At 38.7% G+C, this 21,380-nt stretch overlaps 1 long non-coding RNA gene across 1 annotated transcript; it reads left to right on the top strand.

Moving 5' to 3' along the window:
• Nucleotides 1-1,077: 1,077 nt before the first annotated feature.
• Nucleotides 1,078-19,663, top strand: LOC130054390 (uncharacterized). The gene is made up of 2 exons (XR_008802703.1): nt 1,078-1,377; nt 17,792-19,663. It is a non-coding gene; the product is annotated as an uncharacterized LOC130054390 (long non-coding RNA).
• Nucleotides 19,664-21,380: the final 1,717 nt, after the last annotated feature.

Genomic DNA, 21,380 nt, shown 5'->3' with positions numbered 1-21,380 from the left:
TGCCCAAAGGCGGATCCAACGTCGGCGATCCCACCCCTCGTATAATGTGTTTCCCAAGATCTCTGAGACTGTAGCCCTCGGTTCTGAAATTTATGGATCCAAAACTAATTGTACATGGTATTTAATTAACTACGGATATGTACTTTGTGCTTACCCCCCCCCTTTTCCAACTTTTAAAACTTTGTAACAGTCAAGCCGAAAGATTACATCAAAGGGGAGGCGAATTTTATATGTGGTAACTTTCACAGGGGCCTAAGATACCATTTTTAATTATTATAATTAAAAGAGTTCGGTTATATAATCTGTTTCGTTTCGTTTCGGTAGGTTTCGTTTCGGTGGGTTTCGTTTCGTTAGATTTCGTTTCGTTTCGCACTTTACAGGTACCCCATGTCAACCCAAGAGACACACAGAAAAACACAAACATTGATTTATGTATGTGTGAGCTAAGTATGCAAGTTGGTATATCAGAAAATATCTGTGCAAAATATATGGAGTGTTTACATATGTAATATTTAACACATGTAGCGTTTGTCATACAATTCTGTTGATATATGGCCTGTGCACGGCGATTACGGCCTTTGAGCAGGGAGGGATCTTTATTGTGCCACACCTGCTGTGACACGGGGCCTCGGTTTTTGCAGTCTCATTCGAAGGACCGCTCCATTTGGTCGCCTCTTAAAACAAGCAAGGGGTACTGAGGACCTATTTTAACCCGGATCCGATCCGAGGTAAGATTAGTTTATGCAAGCAGATATACTCGACTATGTCTTACAAAGCCTTCTAGCATTTAGAAGAGATGGGGCATTAGAAGTGCACCGTCGGAAACTCACGGTCGGTCGCTCTACGTTTACCTACCTTTCGCTGGAAGGTGTGTCTCGGCTTCTATATGCGATTGATCGCTTTACCATTCCTTATTGCGATATTCTACCAATGAAAAAGCCCTTTATTTCCAGTCCTCGGGAGCAGCATGCTTTCGATCATACTACCCATAGTCCTCTGCGTCTCCGCACAGGTGGTTTGTGTGCAAACGACCAATCTCTACCCAGAGTTATCGTTCCCGCTACGCTCCACTAATGTAGCGCAGCGTAATGCGCCCTCTGGTGAGAGATTGGCGAACGACATCTGGTGGAAGTTTGCTTTCCAAGCGAAGATTTTGATTACATTTAAGTTGAACAAGTTACAAAACTTTCAGCGAGATGCTTTATCGAAGCGGAGGGTGTATTTGTTTCTATAAAGACGGGAAGAAAAAGCCTGTGTTACCAAACGTTCACTACTGCGCACGAGTCTATGTACAGCACTCGTAGCCTCGCCATTTTTATCCATCATACGGGAGCAATGCGTTTTTTAACGGACTTGGTATTTCATCGGTTTATATAGGTATGTAAAACTTACTTGCGTATTAAGTACTGCCGTAATTTGTTCCAATTGTGTTGTCTGCACAATTTGAACAAGTAATTATGACCTTTACATTACGCCGGTTTCGATATACACCCGAGTTATTTCCCTTTGGAGAACTCTCGTATATAGTAAGGCGCGAAACAATTTGTTTACACGCGGGAGTGGGACTAATATTCATCACTGCGTAAGTGAATGTATTCAGTAAGTTTCTCATTCGCTGTTTGATCACCCGAATTCACTGTTCGTTATCTTCACCTTGCATACACAAACTAAGTAAGTTATAAGTATTTAGGGAGTAATTAAATACCTAAAATTCTTATCATATCACGTTATTTCGTTGGTCACAAGTACCATATCTAAGATATTACTTGCAGATATGATATTATTTTAGTTTCCACTTTAGTAAAACATTTCTTTTGATAGTATTTTGTATTTCCCACATTTACATATTAAAAGAGAAGCCGCTTTTAATACATTGCATCATCTTCCTCGCTGACTGTAGGTCCCCTCTGTCCCACTTTGTCATTCAAAGATCCACTAAATGCATCTCCTACACAGAAGAGTTCGTATCTTGAAACTGTCGTATTACAAAACGACATGTGAACGGGATTGGAAGACCATATTTTAATTCAAATTTGCATATAATTCTTAAATTGTATCATGCATGACTGAATTTATTCACGTGCCATGTAGCAGTGATGATAATAAACATACCAGAGGCGGATCCAGGATTTCCGAAAGGGTGTTGGGGCACATGTGAAAGTGAAGTATTAGCCAAAATAATCAGTCATTTTGGGTGTCAAATCTAAAGTTTTCATATATATATCTTTGATAGTGGCAAAACACACACACTTTCATGGGTGCCGCCATTACAGCTGATACTTTGAGTTCCGGGAATACTTACGGTGATTCCCATTGGTCCTCGATAGGTCACATAAGGTCATGCATTTTGATGAGTTATGCGAAAATATCAGCGTTGTGTCCCACGGGGGGTAAACAGAGAGCGACCGACCGTGGGTTTCCGACGATGTTAGAAGTGCATTGAAGATTTATCACATTACGAGGAATATGTTCAAGGAAGTAAAATTCTTGTACGTTAACAAATACAACATACCCCAGAGGCGACAACGGTAGATTTCATAGATTGATTGCTTTTGGTTGTTGGTGAAGTACCACAAATTTAGACTATACTTAGCGCTCAGGGTCGTAGCAGTGAGGGTTATTTAATGCCGAAAATTTGGTGAAGGAGCAATCAATACGACCATGTTTTAGGTCTGACAAGCGGGACTCAAATTCACGACCTCTCAGCCATGAAGCGAATGCTCTACCACTGAGCTACTGCGACCTGTCGGAGTTAAATTTCAACTCAGTCTTGCAGTTACTGCCATTAAAATGATATAAACTATAATCGGTGACAGCTGGCGACTTCTCAATACGAGTAAAAAAAAAAAAAAAGAAATGACGTCAAACAAATAAAACAGCATCAGGTTAGTCAGTGCCTCTATCTGATACCTCATTGGAAATACCGGACAAGATATCCGAAAACGTAAGTAGAATTCAAATCATGTCCAAGATGAAGAAATAAGAGGCCCAAGGGTCACATCCCTCACCTGAATTACCTTGGTCCATATTTCAAAATTCCCCTTATGCAAAACTTATACGGTACCAATTTTGATGCACCAGATGCGCATTTCGACAAATAATGTTCCCTTATATATTAGCATGGTGAAGATAACGAACAGTGATCAATCTCATAACTCCGACAAGCAATACAAAATAGATAGTTGGGCAAACACGGACCCCTGGACACACCAGAGGTGGGATCAGGTGCCTAGGAGGAGTAAGCATCCCATGTTGACCGGTCACACCCGCCGTGAGCCCCATATCCTGATCAGGTAAACGGAGTTATCCGCAGTCAAATCAGTGTGCCAAGAACGGCTTAACAATCGGTATGAAACACGTCAGACAGCATTTGACCCAATGCGAGGTTGCATTGACGAACTAGATCGTTATAACGACCATAGAATTTGCGAAATGCTGACTTCAATCGAGACTGTTGAAATCCCTTTACCATCAACTTGTTTGTCAGTAGCTTACCTCGATTTAAAAACTGACTATACCCAGAACAAGCTCTTGCGTATCGAATCAGTTGAGATATATAGACACCATATGCAGGTGATAATGGAATATTGCTACATAAATGTGGGAAGTTGACGATGGAGAAGCTGAAATCATCCCGTTTGTCATACAGTTGAGTTGTTAGTTTGCCGTTAATGTCTACTTTCAATAAAATATCTAAGTATGAAGCAGAAGTGGACGACTCTGTGATGTCCTTTATTTCGAGCTCACAGGGATATATCAAATCGACATATGAATGAAAGCTATCATTGTTAACAGACAAAACGTCATCAATATATCTAAAAGTCGAATTGAAGGTCACAGCGAGAGATTTTTTCTTCTCACGTAGAAGTTTTTGAATAAATTCTGCTTCATATGAATATAAAAACAGGTCAGCTAACAAAGGAGCACAATTCGTGCCCATGGGAATTCCAACAGACTGTTGGAAGACCTGATCACCAAAGACCACGAAGATATTGTCAATGAGGAACTCTAGCATATTTTTTATTTCAACTTCAGAGTACTTGTGCGTGGAATCAGAGTGGTGTTTAACAAAGTAAGTTTTTGAATGACTGATCACTAGATATGAATATTTCTGTTTTTGTTCAAGAAGCAACTGTCTATGATGTCAAAAAGTCTAGTCTTTAATTTAGGAACTGACGGCATGATTTGGAAGGAATATCATCCATGGTCCGTGCTGGTTTATAGAGCCTGTGGTAGGCAACATCCATAATCATAGAGTTCAGTCTATATTCAGGTGTTGAAAAATCCAAGTATAGACTAGCCATAGCTTCTTCAAATAACGTATGTAAAACCCTCAATGGAATAGAGTAAAGTTTTGTACGAATATGATGTGGACCCAATTGTCTGTTGACGTGAGGCAAAAGTGAATCAAACGTGACATCATTTATACTTGGTCTTTTATATGAACGATGTCTGTGACTGCGTTTTCGTCTTTGGGTATTGGGAAAGAGTCCCATCACATTAACGTTATTTCTTTGTGGACTAGTCAAATTTCCCACATCATATACATTATCATTGCATCCATATGGAAATGCAGTGCCTAGGGTCCTGATCCAGTGATCTTCTCGTTGTCTACGAAAAGGGGTGCTTAATGTAGGATTGTTTGTGTGGTGGTAATTTTTTCTAAAATCCTTACCCTCATGGACAAGATGGAGAGGTCCGGTGCATTAAAATGCTTGTAAAGAAGTTGGTTACCACCATTATTAATTTGAAATCTGTGCCCCGATATTCTTTTATTAAGTGAACCCTTGGTTTCTCCCACATAAATTAAGCCACACAGGTTACACTCAATGGCGTAGACAACGTTAGAAGATTTACAAGTCAGATTATCAAACGTTTTGGTACAGAAACTACGTCCAGTTAAATTACTATTAAATGAATTTTTAGTGATCAGTATATCACAAGTTTTGCAATTTTTTGCAGAACATTTTGAGGTTGAACACATGAGGTCTGAAAAGGAATTATCAAATATATCTCTTAAAGGAACATAACAGTCTTTAATTTGGGTATAAGAATTTTGGTTTCTGTACCAAAGCTGACAAACTGACGATTGTACATACGACAAATCTTTGATATCTCGAAGGATAATCCGAGGGACACCAACCGATCTGTAGGAGCCTGTGTCCCTTATAGACTCCACAGAGTGCCACCTTTTTATACTGGGCGATGTAAAACTTTGATCCCTATTGTGGCCGCAACTTAGTTCCGGGGACCATGATTTTTACCAATCTCTACCTAGAGTTCTCGTTCCTTGCTCTCACATCCACCTCTGTCAACGTCTCGAGGGTTTTACAAGATTCTTGTAAAATGGCATGTGTGCTCAAATAAAGTATGGTTTCGACTTCAGTTACAAAAATATACGTAAATAAATAAATATTGAGCAGATTTCAAGTCATTTGTGATACAAGAAGCATTGATTTGGGTTGCAACGCGGATATCGGGTTGTTCTATTGCACCAGGCCTATACATAAGTACATGAAGAAAGCAAAGTAATGGGGGGAAACTACAAATGGTTGCTTGTCCTACATCTTCTCGATATTTTTATAAAGTAGTTCTTAGTTATATTTGCCGTAAAAAAAAAAAGAAAAGTGGATTTAAATGTGGAATAACATTGCTTATTTTGAGACGTTGAGAGAGGTATATGTGAGAGTAAGGAACGATAACTCTGGGTAGAGATTGGATTTATACAAACTTGAATCTGCACTATGTCAGGAAGATTTCATGTAAATGTTAGCTTATAGGCCCAATGGTTCTTGAGAAGATTTTTAAAGATATTCCCTATAAATTTGAATGTAAATTTATGATCCCCTATTGTGGTCCTATCCTAACCTTGGGGGTCATGATTTGAACAAATTTGAATCTGCACTATGACAGAAAGCTTTCAAGTTAATTTGTACTCTCCTGGCCCAGTGGTTCTTGAGAAGATTTTTAAATGACCTAACCTCCCCCCCCCCCCCCATTTTTATGATTATCATCCCTATGTAGAGGACATGGCCCTTCAATTGAACAAACTTCGCTTTATGCAAAGTTTGGTTGAAATTGGCCCAGTGGTTCTGGAGAAGGTTTGAAAAGTTGTCAATGTATATTAAACTGTTTTGCTATTATCTTCCTTTGGAAAAGGGCGTGACCCTTCATTTGAACACACTTGAATCCTTTTCACTGCTACGAAATTCGGTTCTTCACTTCATATATTCAGATCACTCGCAGCTCGTACGGTCATTGTCATCAGTTTATTACATGATGTATTCTGTCCAGCATTATATCGTGTTAATCATTGGTATGAAACGCTAGCTTATATTCATAATACACATTGATTACATGCGTGCCACATTTTATATGTTTACAAATGTTTAGAATCGGGTTCCGTATTGATTCGGCCCGATCCCGAGCTCTAGAGCACATGTAATTTGTCACGTTTCATCTTTGAATGTTCCCGTGTCTATATTTTTATCGAAGTATTACGATAGTAGCTACTTTTGCCGTTTTATAAAGGTTACACTGCCATTTTACTTCAACATTAGTAGTTTTCCATTAGCTATCTTGTCTGCGTGCATTTTCCCCGGTTGTTTAGTCGTCTGAAACCACACAACTTATCCAACCGAGATCGGACACTGATCTAAGCATTACTAAAAGCAATTTATATATACAGCTCCCACAAAATTGGGAAAATGATGGATTAAAGGCAGAATAGATGGGTAATTATATCTAATTAGTTATAATATTATTGAGTTGCAGACGAACCCCTGTGGGAGACCCATAATATAGTGGGAGGCCCATCCAATTCATGGGAAACCCAATGGGAATATCTATGGGAGTTAAGATTTCATTATAAGTACATTAGGATATTTAGGGATGTTATAAATGGGGAATTAATATATATTTCGTCAAAGTACAAGTAGCTGGCGGGTTGAGTATTTTATAGCACAACATATTGTTGGGCATTACGGGAGTGAGTGACATTTCAGTGAATTGTGTGATTTTTAGGATAATACCCTTTTCCACCGTATTGTGCATAGTGTAAATAAATTTCATTGATTGAACTTTTTATCCTGACTTTATTAATCTTTTATGAAATATGGTTGACATACAAGAGTGGAAAGTCCACATGTTTGCCCGCTTTCTCTCTCTCAAGGAAGTGAAACGCAACATCACCAAAGGATGCCTTGTGCCAAGTTTGGTTGAAATCGGCCAATTGGTTCTGGAGAAAATTCTTAAAAGTTGTTAATGAAAGGTAAAGATAACGAACAGTGATCAATCTCATAACTCCTATAAGCAATACAAAATATAGTTGGGCAAACACGGACCCCTGGACACACCAGAGGTGGGATCAGGTACCTAGGAGGAGTAAGCATCCCATCTCGTCTGTCATACCCGCCGTGGGCCCTATATCCTGGTCGGGTAAACGGAGTTATCCGTAGTTAACAACAGTGTGCCAAGAGCGGCCTAACAATCGGTATGAAACACGCCAGACAGCATTTGACCCAATGATAGGTTGTATTGACGAACTAGATCGTTATAACGACCATAGAATTTGAGAAATGCTGACTTCAATCGAGACTGTTGAAACCCCTGTACCATCAACTTGTTTGTAAATAGCTTGCCTCGATTTAAAAACTAACCATACGCAGAACAAGTTCTTGCGTATCGAATCAGTTGAGAGATATAAACACCATATGCAGGTGATAATGACATATTGCTAAATAAATATGGGAAGTTGATGATGGAGAAGCTGAAATTATCACGTTTGTCATACAGTTGAGTTCTCAGTTTGCCGTTAATATCTATTTTTCATAAAATAGATAAGTATAAAGCAGAAGTGGACGACTCTATGGTGTCTTTATTTCGAGATCAAAGGGATATATCGAATCGACATGTGATTGATTGATTGTATCTTGCTTAACGTCTCGCTCGAGAATTTTTCACTCATATGGAGACGTCACCAAGACCGGTGAAGATCTTCAAATCGACGTTTACGGCCATTGAGCAGTGGGGGTTCTTTAGCGTGCCACACCTGCTGTGACACGGGACATCCGTTTTTAAGGTCATCTCCGAGGACCCGTGACATTCAAACCTGATGCCGAGCGTTTGCCGATGGAACTGTCACTACCTTTTTTTTAACGACTTAGGTCTGTTGTCGCGTGGCGAACGCTCTAACCTCTCGACCACCGCGGCGGTCATACGAATGAAAGTTCTTATTATAAATAGATAAAACGTCGTCGATATATCTAAATGTCGAATTGAAAGCCACATCAAGAGATTTTTTCTTCCCACGAAGAAGTTTTTGAATAAATTCTGCTTCATATGAATATAGAAACAGGTCAGCTAGCAAAGGAGCACAATTCTTGCCTATGGGAATTCCAACAGACTGTTGGAAGACCTGATCACCAAAGACAACGAAGATATTGTCAATGAGGAACTCTAGCATATTTTTTATTTCAACTTCAGATTACTTGTGCGTGGAATCAGTGGTGTTTAACAAAGTAATTTTATGGATGACTGATCACTAGATATGGATATTTCCGTTTTCCATTTTTGTTGAAGAAGCAACTGTCTATGATGTCAAAAAGTCTAGTCTTTAATTTATTGTGAGGAACGGTCGTGTAAAGTGTTGAAAAGTCATAGGTTTTGATGTTATTGATTTGGGAAAAGTTTTGCTATTTCAAGTTTAAACTTTAGAATTTTTTAGAATCCACATTTCATCTATTTTGTAATGCTTATAGGAGTTATGAGATTGATCACTGTTCGTTATCTATACCTTTCATTTGATTAACACCACTTCTGGCATATATAGTCGCACAGTAGATTTAAAGTTTCTCCTTCACAGCTGTTAATATTTTCGTGTGGAGCAAAGATAGGGGATTGGTAGAGCACTAACTGGATCCAGCAATGAATCTTTGTAAGGATTTATATGTAGTTTAGAAATCCAGTATAGGCACGGTAACTCATATTCATTTGACCCATTGACTAAGATAGTAAATGTGTCTAAAACTGAAGCATGGTTAATGTCTTCTCAATATTTTGTTATGATCTCCCTTTGGAAAGAGGCGTGGCCCTTCACCCAAGGTTGCTTTGTGCCAAGATTGGTTCATATTTAAGCCTATGCTCGGAGCGTACGGCCAATGAGCTGTAGGGTTCTTTAGCGTGCCACACCTACTGTGGCACGGGACATCCGTTTCTAAGGTATCTCCGAGGACCCGTGACTGCCGAGCGTTTGACGATGAAACTTTCACTAACTGTTTTAACAACTTAGGTCAGTCGCGGCTGAGATTCGAACCCCGACCTTCCGCATGCGGGACAAATGCTCTACCTCTAGACCACCGTAGCTGTTTTGTTTAAAAACTTATGAAAAAGGTGCTTTTTCTATATACATGACCTTGCCTAAATGACCTTGGTCCAAACGATCAATAACTGTTGAATGAAAGTGATACTGTTCATGTAAAAGGTATGTTCTGAGTGACCATAACCTTTGCAAAATGACCTTGAGTGACCTTTTTAAAGGGATTGATTCACGACCCCCATTTTGTTTTTCACTTTAAATGATCATAATCTAGTGTAATATGTTTAGAAGGTTTTACAAAAAAATTAAGGTTCTTCATAAAGATAGAAGCTCAATATAGAGAGTTTATTATTATACCCCCCGAACGAAGTTCTGGGGGTATATAGGAATCACTCTTGTCTGTCTGTCCGTCCGTCTATCTGTGCAGATACGTGTCCGGGCCATAACTTCTTGTTCTTTGACTTAGGCATACCATATTTGGCACACAGGTAGATCACCATGAGACGATGTGTCGAGTACCTTCATGACCTCTATATGACCTTGACACTTAGGTCAAAATTAAAGGGTTTTTTTTGGGGTTTTTTTACAATGGATTCGTGTCCGGGCCATAACTTCTTTGTTCTTTGACATAGGCATACCATATTTGACACATGAGTGTATCACCATGAGACGATGTGTTCTGTACCTTCATGACCTCCATATGACCTTGACATCAAGGTCAAAATTAAAGGTTTTTACAATGGATTCGTGTCAGGGCCATGGCTTCTTTGTTCTTTGACATAGGCATATCATATATGAGTGTATAACCATGAGACGATGTGTCCTGTACCTTCATGACCTTAACCTCAAGGTCAAAATTAAAGTTTTTTTTGGTTTTTTTTTTACAATGGATTCGTGTCCGGGCCATAACTTCTTTGTTCTTTGACATAGGCATACCATATTTGACACATGAGTGTATCACCATGAGACGATGTGTTCTGTACCTTCATGACCTCCATATGACCTTGACATCAAGGTCAAAATTAAAGGTTTTTACAATGGATTCGTGTCAGGGCCATGACTTCTTTGTTCTTTGACATAGGCATATCATATATGAGTGTATAACCATGAGACGATGTGTCCTGTCCCTTCATGACCTCCACATGACCTTAACCTCAAGGTCAAAATTAAAGGTTTTTAAAATGGATTCGTGTCAGGGCCATGACTTCTTTGTTCTTTGACATACGCATATCATATTTGACACATGAGTGTATCATCATGAGACGATTGTCGAGTACTTCATGACCTCTATATGACCTTGAACTTTGACCTCAAGGTCAAAATTGATTATAGGGTTTTGACATAGTCATACCATAAGACATGGGTGTATCACTATGAGAATGTGTCATGTACATTCATGACCTCTTTATGACCTTGACCTTTGATCTCAAGGTCAAAATTATAGGTTTATGCCATGGATTTTTGTTCGGACTATATCTTTCATTTTCTTCTACAAAGGCATACCATATTTTTTAACAACACCCTTTGGGAGATTGGGGTAAGGGGGGGGGGGGGGGGTATTCTTAGTGAGCATTGCTCACAGTACATCTTGTTTGTTTTGAAAACAAAGATTGAGTTGCGTTATTGTTTACGCAGTTTTCAAAATAAATGGATATTGATCCAAGTTTATTATATGTATCACATCTCAAGTATACTTTAGGTAAAATGTGTCATTTAAAAGTTAAAATTTGTGATTGTACAAAATGAAAATGCTTTAAATTACAAAATTAACGTTTCACTGGTTTTGTTTCTTTACATAAAAAGACTCGAGTCTTTGTTTACATAGCACAGAATCAAAGCTAAAATATTGCTCTTATCCTTGCATTCAGAAGGTCAAAATTTTGATTGTTAACATTAAATGAGTTTTTGTTTTGTTTTTAACATAAAGAATGAAAAACAATTCCTTTGAAAAACGTGAACCTGTCCCTTTAAAGCCATTTGCTTAGAGCTTATTTTTGTGATATATGGTCAATACTTATTTAAAAACTGTTGAAAAGAACTTTTTACATATATCAAGTAAATAAACTGAGTGACCTTGACCTTTCAAAAATGACCTTGGTCCAAAAGTCCGTCTCGAGGAATATTGATGAAAAATTTAGGAGATGGGAATTTTTACATAAATATTTGTTGAAATAAGGAACTTTAGTGCGTTTTGAGTGACCTTGATCTGTCTAAAAATAACTTTGAAAAAACTTGGATCAAAGGTCCTTGTGAACATTTGTGATCAATTTCTGATGAAAGATTAGGAGATAATGAGCTCTGACGGACGAACAGACATGACGGCGACTATTATGCTCCCCCGATTTTTTTTTCGGGGAGCATGAAAACACTACAGCTATGCAAAAATAATCAACAGATTGCACACTAACGACCTTCAATATCTTACAGATTATTTCATGATATACAGTGTCAAACGCTCTCTGTGGGTATACTATGGACATATCTGTAAACAGACCTTTGGGAGGTCATGAGTTCGAGCTCCGCTCGTGCCTAAAACGTTCGCGTCAACATAGTGATAGCTCCTTCGTCAAACGCTCGGCATTTAGAAGTGAGAATCACGGTTCTTTCGAATATTACCTTAAATACGGAGGTCCCTTGTCGCAGTAGGCGTTGGTACGTTAAAGAGCCCACACTGCTACGGCCCTAAGCACAAAGTATGTAGGTCCATCTACAGCTGATGACGTTTCAATACGAGTGAAAAATTCTCGACGCGACGTAAACTAACAACCAATCCATCGGATGTGTATATTAAAAACAAACAGACGACCAGTGCCTGTGATAATATCTACTTCCAATAGCAGACTAGAAGACAATTAGAAGGCCTTTGCAATATAGCGATATATCTACAGTGCACAAACAGCTTTCTATTGACAGCATTCAGAGAATCATACTTCTTAAACTGAAACTACTAGTGGGAAGAACGCTTTGATGTTTGCCTGCATATTTTTTCCGTTCCCTTCTGACCTTTTTGATACTCATACAGAAGTGTGTCAGTGAAGTCGAGCGCCCACTCCTCCCACTACAACTCTCCCTCTTTCTCTCTGGTCGTATCGGAAACCAGTGGCTTACACATGTAATACCGGAACTGCCACTGCCTATGTAAAACGTGTTAGGTGCTGGGATCGAGAGACCTGCGAACTCCGTCACCACTAACCGTCCACGACCGGTGCTCATGCTATTCATAACTGTCTATGACCTTGTTGAATATCAAGGTCATTTACAATTAGCGTAGTTGCTAAATTATCAGTTTAAAGATTAGTCAAAGAATTAAACTCCACATTTTTATTGAGACATTCTTAATCGGACTAATTTTCGTATAGTGTCTACATCAGAATTATGTAAGCGTGTTTGGTGAAAAAATATCACATTTGAAGGACCGCTTTTTTCAAAGTTGTAATGCAGTCTGTGATGAGCGCACAATTTTTAATGCCTCGTTCACATGAAGAATTTGTGCCTTTTTCACAAATACGCATTAAATTTTTACTTTGCATCTAATTTAATGCGAAGTAAAATAATGCGGCACATTAAACGATTCACTCGGCGGTGATACGAAGTAAATCAAGTTATCACGCCTCAGACAAAATTGTTGAAATCTAATTGGTCAGATCTTGGTCACATGACACCGTGAAAAAAACCGTATCATGCGAGTAAAATCCGTATTGGGCGAGTAATTTTATTTATCGTCGGGTTCGACTTGCAGCCGTGTCAAAAGGAAAGACATTTGACTAAATTGTATGATATAGACCCCCAAATATACAGTTAGAGGTCTTCGACGTGATAAATTCGTAACACAGTTAGTTAGTGACCTGATACGGAAAAATACATGGGGTGAAAAGAAAACCCGTATCGGGCTCGGCTTCGCCTCGCCCGATACGGGTTTTCTTTTCACCCCATGTATTTTTCCGTATCAGGTCACTAACTAACTGTGTAACTAATATTACAGCGCACAAAACTCGTATGCACTTCTAACGGTTTTTTTTTTTTTTTTTTTTTTTTTTTTTTTTACAATAGACTATAACATGGATTTTTTAATTTAGATATTTTGATGTTTATTACGTAACAGATCCTGAGTCCCCCCCACCCACACACACACACACCTTTCGTCAGATAATTTTGCTTTTAAAAAAAGATTGAAATAACGCATTTTGAGGGTGGATCGTTTCCCCCTTTTGAAAATCAAAATTAATGGTAGAACCTTTTAAAAATTCTTCATCCTGGATGCGCCCTTGTAATCAAAACTTACATTGTTCAGAGCACTATATAGAATCTACTATATAGCCTAGTGTACTACGTGAATATATTTACAATACAGATGTAACTGATCTAAACACAAGGAATTTATTGTGTTTGGTTTTTATAGGTTCCCAAGAAATTACTTGTTATTTCCTCTGACGACCAACATTCAATCAAGGCAATGTATTGCTTCTTTAGGCCTAAAATATATCGAAACTTGAACAGACGTCCCGGACGTCTAGTTCCTCATTCCCCTGACTAATGTTGTGACGTAACGTTTTATTACGGATACGTATTATAAGTCTACTATGACGTCATATGGTATAACATTTCACAGTGAAAATGTTCACTAGAATTTATCAAATCACAATGAAGATTATCCATTTTTACTCAATATCATAAAGTAATTTGACAAATTAGATACATCATTTATTCCAATAAGCATTTTAAAATATATGACGTTTTAAAGCCTGATTTCAAGGAACATATTTTTCTACCCCCTTATCAAAAGTTGTAATGAAGAGCAATTTAAAATTTGCTAACACTGGTATCAGAGTTAACAATAAAACGTGAAGATAACGAACAGTGATCAATCCCATGACTCCTATAAGCAATACAAAATAGAGAGTAGGGCAAACACGGACCCCTGGACACACCAGAGGTGGTATCAGATGCCTAGGAGGAGTAAGCATCCCATGTCGACCGGTCACATCCACCGTGAACCCTATACTGTAAACCAACTTTTTTTTCGCGAGCGGGAATACAGAGTTAACGCGCTTAGTTCTTTTGACATACAGACACGTACAAAAAGTATTTGGTCATAGTGGCGGCGTGCTTACATTGACGACAAACGTATCAATATTTTGCTGGCTAACAATTTAATAAAAATTAATGAAAATTCAAAAAATGAACTACTTACGATTTAATACTTCGTGAGGTGTCTCATTTTAGTCTGAAAACTTGCCGAATGTGTTTCGGGACGGAGCCATACAAGCTTTGAATATACGCCGAATTTCCTCTATCAAATCAGATCTTGATTTTATTGAACCTGTGCGGGATTGAAGTTTTCTTTTAATATACATATATAGCCAAACATTTTCAATAATATTCAAGTCTGGTGATTGGGCAGGCCAGGTTGAACAGTGTATACGATTTCTGGCCACAATCTGGCTCGATGGACGGGTGCATGGTCCTGGAAAAAAGTTTCCATTTTGAGGGAAATGTCTTGCCAAAACTGGCCACAGGTTTTCCTCTGCTTAGATGCCATGGTACTTTGCATCGTAAATATTCCCTTCCACTGGCGTTATAGTTCCAACAGCCTCCCAACAAATGCACCCCCATATCATGACTTAACACTTCGCTCTGTTGAACGAGATAAAGCCTCCATCCTTCATCTATTTTCCTCCAGATCCTAACTCTTTCATCATGTCCTATCATAATTTTGCTTTCATCTGAGAATATCACGCGTTTTCAGTTGTCTACAGTATATTGTCTTTTCCCCCGCCACCAAACAAACCGCTTCTTTAGAATTTGACTTTGATAATGAGTTTCTTCTTGGCAATACTCCTCCTATAATTATTTTTGTGTTGAATTGTTCTTTTACTCACAAGATTTGTCTCTTCATTAAATACCGTAATATCCAACAGTGAACATCTACGGTTAGTTTTCACAATCCTCTCCAACTTCAGATAGTCCCGGGGGTTGATTTTCTGAGACCAACCACTTCTCGGTTTGTTTTCTAATTATCCCGATTCAGAAACTTTCTTACAAACGTCAATAACATTTGATTTAGGTAATTTAAACATCTCGTTTATCTTTCTCCGACTGTATCCACCCTGTAGTAACTCCATGATGACTTTTCTTACATCTAACATCATCTCTTTTCCTCTCCGACGCATGTTTTGGTATTCTCTATTCTTCCCTTGCTTGTAAACAGCAGACGAAAACTAAGTATCACATGGTGTACCATGTGACCAATTTCTAATTCTATAAATTTCTACTACCTGAGAATTTCGTTTTCAAACGTAAACACGCCGTCATTGTGTGACCGAATACTTAGTGCATGCGTCTGTATGTACCTAACGCTTACGGTCGTAGCATTGATGGTTCTTTAACCACTTATGTGCCACAGGGCCGATTTGCAAACTTCGTTGAGTGCCACTGGGCCGATTGAAGTACAAACTATTCAATAAATGTTGATTGGTTTCTGCTTTATATATACGAGTTGATAGTCAACATTTCTCAGCTTTGTTTTCAAAGTTGTCAATTTTAGTAAACATTCATTGATTGTGAAACGTCAGTTTATATAACGCCATAATATAGCCAACGCAAAAATGGCTGGAATCTGTGGATAAGAGACATTCGAGGAATTCGGCCACTTAACAACATACAATATTGGACTGTGTTCCTGATACAAGTGATGCCACTTACTACGGCTATACTGCTTGCGTACTTCTCCCTAATATATAACTTGAATCTTGTTAGGGAGGCAATGAGGCAGGTGAACAGTTGTAGTTCAATATGTAACCTCTGTATAACATGTTCTCTGCCACTATTCCTGTCAAAGCCGTTTCTCTCTAACTGACACGACTGAGTGATTTCAGTGTATAACTCGATCAGTTGGCACTTAGCATCATTTTCAAAATGCAGTGGCGTATTTAGAACTTCCTTTCTTCGCCATAAATTTATAAGGCATTACTGGCAGTCTGGCATATATAAAGATGATAAAGGTGAACACATTCAAGTCCTGCACAGAACATATTAAGAAAATGCTAGTTTTATAATTTTATATTCCGTCTGGTTTCCCAAAAGGGCTGAGTATTATGGACAATACTTGATTTTCTTATGTCCCCCACGCCATTTTTCGGAGAAGGGGGGGGGTGTCAAAGGAGAAGTAACACAACATAATGATCAAAGGAAAAAAAAACCCAACCTAATACTGGTATACGATGTTAAAGTCCGTTTTACAAGGTCATATCCGAAGTCCTCAAAATGCCGAGCGTATGGCGAAGGAGCAATCACTACCTATGTTGATGTCTTAGGGTTGTCGTAGCCATGGGCTGAGCGGATTTAAAATTACGACCTACCGGTTACGAAGAAACGCTGAAGGCCTACCACTGCAGATACTGCACAGAAATAAAAACTTTAAACAAGGAAGTCTTATAGAATGCTAAATTTAATTCTTCAGTTTATTTCTTTTCGTTAAGTGGTACTTCAGCTACAACTTGTAAGAATGTGTTCCTTGTAACAAGGTCAGAAAGTCAGTGGCAGTTAAAATTACTGTAAATTGTAAACTCTTTATAAATACAACACCACATCTGTGTTTGTGAGTGGGTATCAATACTTGTCTTACACTAATATGACAGCCCGTGAGCTTTTTCCGAAAGGTGACCAATAGATATTTTTAAACACGCCGGTTATCCAAACACACGGAACCGCCACAACGAACGCGGATATAATGACAGAAAACAGGAATTAAGGTGAATGAATTAAAACACTATTTTCTCTCATCAAAAAAGCGATGCAGTTATAAAATATATACAGTAATTATTCATATGATCATGCATTCACGAACAAAAACGCAACGGAAAAATGCATCTCCATATGAGTGAAAGATTCTCGAGAGGACGAAATAAACCGGGAAAAGGTGTATACTTATTTGACAACACCATTGTGTGTTTAACAATTTTGAAGTTATAATGGCTTGTACCTGGATGCAAAAAACATACTTTCAACAGCATATCAAAAGGCCGCTTAAACCATTCATGCAATTGTGTGTACACCGCAACAATGTCTATCTAGGTACAGGATACACAAATCTGGACATAACGGACGGCGGGCATTGGGCACTCGGAACGTGGATTGCTAACATTTTTTAAAAATTAAACAATAAAACATAATTATAGACAATAAATAAATGCAACATGTGCATTGTTTGTTGTTATTTGTTTGAAATAAAACCCACGGATAGGCGACAACTACAACGTAGAGTTAATTTTAATCCAATGATTTGATTTGAACATATTTTATTGTCTGGATGTTATAACAAAAGGATTGAGCACAAGTTCTTAAAACTTAGAACGCCTCTCCTATATGACAATTGATTACATATGATAATGTTGATGCATTGATTAATACTGTCTATATTTTTTACGATGTGATCGTGTTTGCAGGCTAATATTTATTCTTTGTATTTTATTTCAGAAATGGAAACCAGTGGAAATTCACCGAACTAAAACTTACCAACAAACTGACCAATGCTATTATCGTGACACTAAACTTAAAACCACCAGTAGAACATTGTCAGGAAAAACATCAACACAATGTTTTGAAGTATCGATAGCGCTTTCTAGATGAACGTTCTGGTGTTCAGAAATAGCCAAGGTCTTAGGCCTGTTTTGTTTACATGTATCTTTCATCAGGGCCTCATTTGAAGCTTCATAAAAATCACCATCGATGGATTTCTCACAGTAGCATGAAGTTACAGAATTTAAATTTTTTTCCTTCGGGATCGCAACGAGTTGACGGATTTGCAGTGTTCCTTTTACAGCTTCAACATATTTTATTATTTCATTTCTCTTATCCTTGGATGTAGTTCAGTGGTATAGAGCGTTCGCTTGTAACCGGGAGGTCATGAGTTCGAGCCCTGCTCGTTTCTCTGCCGTGTTATAAGACGTAGAAATAGATAGTGATTGCTCCTTCGTCTAACGCTTGACATTTATAGATGTGTGAATCACGGGTATTTCGGATGTGACCTTAGAAATAGAGGATCCCGTGGGAATCCGGGTTAGAATAGGTCCTCAGTAACCCCTGCTTGTCGTAAGAGGATACTAAATGGGATGGTCCTTCGGATGATACTGCAAAATCCGAAGCCTCGTGTCATAGCAAGTATAGAACGATAAAGATCCCTTCCTGCTCAAAATATGTTGGCGCCGAGCACAGACTTAAATTTTGCAGTTCTTCACCGGCAATGGTGACGTCTCCATATGGGTGAAAAATTCTCGAGAGGGACGTTAAACAATACTATCAATCAATCACGCAACACTGGACCTCCGTTTTAAGCTCATCTGAGGCGAGGGCTCAAGTGGGCTTTTCTGATCAAAATTGGTCCGGCGTCTGTTATCGTTAACTTTTTACATTTTCATCTTCTCGGATCCGGATTAGAATAGGTCCTCAGTGCCTCTTGCTTGTCGTAGAAGGCGACTAAATGGGGCGGTCCTTCAGATGAGACCGCAAAACCCGAGGTCCCGTGTCACAGCAGGTGTGGCACGATAAAGATCCCTCCCGGCTCAAAGGCCATAAGCCCTGAGCATAGGCCGAAATTTTGCAGTCCTTCACCGGCTGAGTGAAATATTTTTCGAAAGAGGCGTTACACAATATTCAATCAATCAATCTCCTGAACCACAGGGCCAATTTCAATCAAACTTTGCACAAATCTTCCTTAGATGAAGGGGATTCAAGTTTGTTCAAATGAAGACCCATTCCTCCTTCAAAGGAGAGATAATGAAGAAAAGGATAAAAATAGGATTGGGCTTTCTAAAAATCCTCCCGAGAACTATCGACCAGGAAATTGGAAATACATAAAAGGTTCTGACATAGAGTAGATTCAAGTTTGTTCAAATCATGGCTCTCGGAGGTAGGGTGGGGTCACAACAGGGGATATTTTACATGCTGATGTATAGGGAAATTCTTTAGATATCTTTTTCTCAAGTATCAATGGGCCAGAAAAGTGGAAAATTACATGGATGTTTCCTGACATAAAGTAAATTCAAATTTGTTTATATATTGGTCCAAGGGGTAGACTGGGCGACAGTTGTCAGGGGCGGATCCAGGAATTGCAGTTAGGGGGAGGGGCGGAACTTTATGAAGCAGGGGTCTAGGGGCCGCCTTGAGGCCTCCAGGGGAAGAAGCTCCTGGATTTTACAGATTTTATAGGGCTTGTAATACGTCTCCTATGTAGTCATTTTTACTATTTTCTGTCACTTTTAATTGAGGGAAATCAATATAATCACGCAAATTTTAAGGGTTTTTGGAAAAAATGTAAGTTCACAATAAAAGTAATTCAATAAATCAAAAGATTTTGTCATTTATTGCTCTGAGAATGGAAGAAATTATTGCTTCTTTTATCGTTTACATTTTTCTGCCCCCCCCCCCCCCAAATCCGCCACTAGTTGTGAGTGAAAAATTCCTCGAACGGGTCATTAAAAAAATATACAACCAACCAACCAGTTTTGTATACTTTCATAGAGGAACACAAATATTTTTTGGGTCAGGGACTTTGGACCAAGATCATTTCAGAAAGATCAAGGTCACTCAAAAAATGCCTTGTTCAGGACGAAAATGTTCCTTATTTCTACAGTTTTTGAACATGTATTGATTATATATCACACAAATAAGGAACAGGCAGATGATTTTCAGACATATGTCACTCAAGGTCATTTTGTAAAGGTCAATCAGAACATACTACATATACCTTATACTATTGTACCGTGTTTGCCCAACTATCTATTTTGTATTGCTTATGGGAGTTACGAGATTGATCACTGTTCGTTATATTCACCTTTCATGAAAAAGCCTCGCGTGGGGATACGAGTTATAATCAATCGGATTGAAATAAGATCTTTGGTCCGCTCCGGTATGGTTATGTCGCTACACTTTGTGTAGCGATATAACATTAACGGAGCGGATCAACGACCTTATTTGTGTGGCGACATAACAATAACGGAGCAGATCAAAGATCATATTTTAATCAGATTGAGGTTATAATTTGTGCTTGTCATATGAGGCGACTAAATGGGGCGGTCCGGCCTTCGGATGGGACCGCAAAAACCGAGACCCCGTGTCACAGCATGTGTGGCAATGTACAATCAATCAAAGGCCGAGCATAGGCTTCACCGGCAATGGTGACGTATCCGTGCAAGGTGAAGATAACGAACAGTGATCAATCTCATAACTCCTACACGCAATACAAAATAGATAGTTGGGCAAAGACGGACCCCTGGACACACCAAAGGTGGGATCAGGTGCCTAGGAGGAGTAAATCAGTGAGAGATTCTCGAGTGGGACGTTAAACAATCTACAGCCAATAATTTATCTTATGGAGATCCGAGTTAGAATAGGCCCTCAGCACCTCCTTGTTGGTCGTAAGAAACGAATAAATGGGGGCGGTCCTTCAGATGAGACCGCAAAAACTGAGAACCCCTGTTATAGCACGCACGATAAAGATCCCTCCCTGCTCAAAGGCCGTAAGCCTAAATTTTGTAGGAACGATAACGTCTAGAAGCAAAACAATTGATCAAGCTGAACGCTATACAATATACATTCAACCAACTATCAACAATATTTCAACATTTATTGATCTTTAGGACCAAGAACTCTCAAGGTCAATTGGGAAGGTCACTCAGTGCATGCCTTGTACGAAGAAAACGTTTCTTATTTCAACAGTTTTTGAACAGGTATTGATTATATATTACATAAGTAATATAAAAATGGTTTTTGGTCATTGAAAGGTCGCTGAAGTCAGTTTATAAAGGTGAAGGTCACTCAACGGATTCGTACAAAACTTTACTCTGTTCCATTGAGAGTTTAACACACGTTATTTGAAGACGCTATGGCTAGTCTATACTTGGATTTTTCAACAGCAGAATATAGACTGAACTCTATGATTATGGATGTTGCCAATCACAGGCTCTTTAAACCACCACGGGTCATGGATGATATCCCTTTCAAATCATGCCGCCAGTTCCTTAAGCTCAAATTTACAAACAAAGGAATAGAGGCCGTCAACATAAGG

The sequence above is a fragment of the Ostrea edulis genome, chromosome 4, assembly GCF_947568905.1.
Source record: "Ostrea edulis chromosome 4, xbOstEdul1.1, whole genome shotgun sequence".
Classification (NCBI taxonomy): Eukaryota; Metazoa; Mollusca; class Bivalvia; order Ostreida; family Ostreidae; genus Ostrea; species Ostrea edulis.
The sequence above is the reverse complement of the archived record's forward strand: the minus strand, read 5'-3'. Positions and strand labels throughout refer to the sequence as shown.